Genomic DNA, 4,582 nt, shown 5'->3' on the forward strand with positions numbered 1-4,582 from the left:
GGCTTCCACAGGGCTTATGTAAAGTCTAAGGAGGAGAGCAAACAATTATAAGCTATTATAACAAGTGTAATACGTCTGTGGCTGAGTATGATGAGAGCACACGGTTTCCCTAATAGGATGGGGGAGGGACGTCAAGGCCAGAAAATCTAAATTGAATCCTGGTGTCTTTCGTGTTTCCTTGGCCTCTTTCTGTAACTACCTATCACTTACCTGTCTTCTTTGTTCAGCTCACCACCCACCAAAGGAATTGCTCCCATCCTAGGGATCCTTTGATGACACACTTAGGCCACCTCTTCTTTTGCCAGAGTACCTGCAATGTCTAGGTGTGCCTGGCTTCAGTACCATATTTATTCTGTCACTGCTTCTCAAGCACAGGCATTACTCCTGAGAAGAAATGTTATATTGCAAGTTCATGTTATATGAAATATGTTTATAACTTTGCAAGTTCTGTAAATGCACATTTCATGTATTAAGTTTACTAAGAAGTAGAAATACCTGTACTTTTAAAACTGAGAAAATAAACTAGTTGGTGGAAGACAAGTAATTCTAGACACATCTGATAGATTTAAAAAAGTGCAGGTACTTTAAGTGGCACTACCCTGGCATGTGCTCATTGTAGACTGCATGTAAAACAGTCCAACAGGTGTTAGGAGACAGATGTTTGCCAAATGCTTAGCCCCCAGGGAGAAAACATGAACAAAATATAGAGCCTATTTCCCCTGATATCAGCAACTGAAGAAAGCATTTTACTAACCACTTTCATGATTTCTAAAAACAATTTCAAAAATTTATTGAATACTCACTATATGCCAAGCAGTACCAGACAGGGTGATAAAAGATAAATAAACCCTTGATGTATAAATCAATCTCCTTAATTTATCAGTCATGGCTGAAGAAGTTCTAGAACTGATTTCATCCGTCTCAAGTCTTGCTTTTTCCTTTGGGTTTAAAAGACTCATCGAATGGAACTGAACCAAGTCAGCTTTCTTACGAACGTACTGAAACTGACTGCTAAGTCCTGGTGATTCTTCTGCCCTATACAGTCGCAAAGTTGGCTTCTCCCCTTTATCTTTGGCACCATTTTCCTTCAGGCCTACAGAATTTGTCATCTGAACTACTATAATTTCTTAGGAACTAATCTTTCCACCATAATTTTGCCCGTTTCTAATCCATTCTTGTTAAACTGCTGCTAATGTGATCACCTAGAACACAGAAGGTGTGTGGAATCCTTCAGTCACCCTGATGCCCTCGGGATACAGCCCAGGCACTCCTGCATGGCTCACAGCTTCTCTCGGCTCACCTCTGTCATTCCCCTCCCATAAGCATTCCGCATTCCAGTCACACCTAACCACTAGCAATTTTTGAAAAGCCCCAAGTTTGCTCCTGCCTTGGTGTCTGTGTCACAGTCTCATCCTAGATAGCTCTCCCTCACATTCTCCCAGCCCCTGCCCATGGCCCCCAATTAACTTTTCCCTCCAATTTTTTTATTTTGGAAAATTTCACAAAGTTTAGTACAATAAACACTTACATATCCTTCACCTGCATTCATCAGTTGTTAACATTTTGCCACATTTGTGTTCCTTTGTTCCCCATGCATGTTTACTTTTGCCAAATCATTTGAAAGTAAGTTGCAGACATTAGGACACTTTACTCTTAAATTGTTCAGCATGTATCTCCTAAAAATAGGGCATTCTCTTACATAACCACAACACAATGATCACACTCAGGAAATTTAACATTAAAATACTAAAATTTAATTGGAATACACAGTCAATATTCAAATTTCTCACAATTCCCCAACTGGCTATCATTTATCATTCAAGACGAAGCTCGAATCAATTATACGCCAATAAAAATTTTTTAAAAAAGATTAAGCTTTAGAAAAAGGACATGCCTTTCTAACACACACACAATGCGTCAGGTGTCTCTCTTCCTTATTTTTACTACCCTTCTCATACTTCTATGGAAGCACTTCCCACACTATCACATTGTCCATTTCCTTTTTTGTAGTATCTGAAACTCAACTAGACTCATTTCAACTTCTCTTGCACTTCATAAGTACCTGGCGTTCGTTGTTGACTGAATGGATAAATGAATGGTGACATTCGAGATGTTCATTCCACTCTCTCATTATGACTGGTCAATGTGTCTCACAGCCTCTGGGCACCACTCATGTCTCCTCAGTTTCACCTCTTATTTCAAAAGCTGCCACTGGTGCCCAGTCCTGCATAGGCTTCTACCAGCCTTGTAAGCAGATGCGGCCTGACAGCACCTTGCTTTGAGCCTGTGCTGTGAACTCCCCTTTCTGGCCCCAGGGTTACACTGGTGTGGGGACAAAGGACTCCAGTGGGAACCACTTGGCCTTCAATCTGGCGCGCACAATACGGAAACAGGGCGGTGAAGGTCTCTAGGGCCACCTCTGACCACTGAGAGAAAGGAGCTCAAGGAAAAATGCTTCTCCCACTTCTGACCCCAAGGTGGCCGATTCTCAGATACATTCTGTAAGGTTCCTCAAATGCTCCCACAGGAACAAGTAGCAGATATTCACGTGGTTGCCAGTTTGAAGAGGATCCACAGATGGGCTTTCTCTCCTTGCTGGGGTCATTCCCCTGTCTCTCACAGCCTGTTCCCTGCGGTCACATTCTCAAACGAGCTGCCTGCATCCAAGTCTTCGGGGCAGTCTCTGCTTTCAGGAGAGCCCAGACTGACACGGTGTGGCAAAGGGACAAGAACACAGGCTTGGGAGTCAGACAGGCTTGAATTTGAATCCCAATTTGGTCATTCACTAGCTATGATCTTGAGCTGGTAATTTAACTTCTCTCAGTCTCACTTTCTTCAGTTTATAATAAGGATAATAATACTTTGCAGGATTATGATAATTAGAAATTAAAAATTCCTTCCCAGGAATTCCCTGGTGGTCCAGTGGTTAGGACTCTGTGCTTCCACTGCAGGCGGCACAGGTTCGACCCCTGGTCAGGGAACTAAGGTCCTGTATGCTGTGTGGCGTGGCCAAAAAAAAAAAAAAAAATTCCTTCCCTTCCTCATATATGATGTGTGTGTGTATGTACAAAGATTCCTAGAGTAATACTTAAACATAATAAACCATGTTGGGTGTCTGTACAGCCTAGGAACCATCTTCCTCCTTTCCATTTCCCTTAAAACTTACCACCTCTCCCCCTCAGCTCCTTGGGAGTGGGCTCATGGGCTCACATGTCTCCTAGGAAACTTTGTGATCCTCCCCCTCTAGCCATAGCTAATTGGACTGTGAGTAGATTCTTTATCTTAGGAAACTGAACTTTAGAAAAAAAAATAGTTAACCTCTCACATGGCTTTAGCTATAAAATATAAATCCAGGGTCTGGGGATTGGTCATACTCTGCCACGTGGATGACGACGCACAAAAACCTAGTCTACAGAAAGAAGCAAATAGGAAGCGTAGCACTTCACTATGGTATTTCATGAAGCAGCAGAGACAAGGGAGAGGACGGAGAAAGAACTTCCTGGAGCCTTGATGGCTCCTAATACCAGCGTCCATCCCCTTCTTGAGGCCCAGCTGCATTCTTCTACCTACATCCCTTTTTTCGCATTGGTTACTTTTAGTTAGTCATTTTTATTAGCAACCAAAGTTCTAACTAATGCACTGAATACACTAATACCCTGAAAAAACAACGTATACAATTCTTTTAAAAAATAACCATCCTAAATGTAGGAAAAGACAAACCACATTTCACAGTACAATGTAACATAGTAAATCTAAATTTCTGGAAGAAATTCTCAATCGGTAGATGAGAAGTTTAAGAGAACTAGTATAGCATTAGCATCTCATAGGAATATGTTGTCTTATTTCTACCTAAGATTTTCAAAGCCTTGGGACCTCAGAAGCAGTCTTGATCAAAACCTCTATTCATTACCATAATCTCCATTATCAAACCAGAATGTATAAGGATTATTATGAAATATTAATATTTGAAATATTAATTGTATATTAATATTTGAATATTTGAAATATTAATCTGTAATTTGAAATATTAATTTGTAACATTGATATTGAAATATCAATCTGTATCTCACAAAATATTTGAAATATTAATCTGTATCTCACAAAATACTCCAGGTTGTTTATACACTTAGTGGGAAATGAGAATTACTCAGAAGAAAAATTTTACTTTCTCAACAGGAGAAGTGTCAGAAAGTTGCAAAGACCTCAGAAAAAGCAGCTTTTGGAAACAGGTGCCACACTCGTCGAAAACCAGGAGACACCAGCAAGTCATCAAAGACAGAATTAGTTACAATTTATCGAATCCTTAAGACAGTGAAATTTATTTACACAACAAATTAAAAACAAATTATGTCTTATGCTAATGTTTTTAACATAGCTTTTTATGATTTTATGTAAATATTTTAAATGTGCACAGTAGGGAAGAGTAAAAATTGTATAATGTGATTTTATAGACTCATAAAACGTGCATTGAATTCCACATTTTTCAGGGTTACCTTTTTCCCATGGTTTCATCTTTATTTTTATACAAGCAGTGTTCTAATGGAAATAAGTCCCCCAATGCTAGTAAAAAATGTCCTTTGGT

This window comes from Lagenorhynchus albirostris, chromosome 18 (genome assembly GCF_949774975.1).
Source record: "Lagenorhynchus albirostris chromosome 18, mLagAlb1.1, whole genome shotgun sequence".
Taxonomy (NCBI): Eukaryota; Metazoa; Chordata; class Mammalia; order Artiodactyla; family Delphinidae; genus Lagenorhynchus; species Lagenorhynchus albirostris.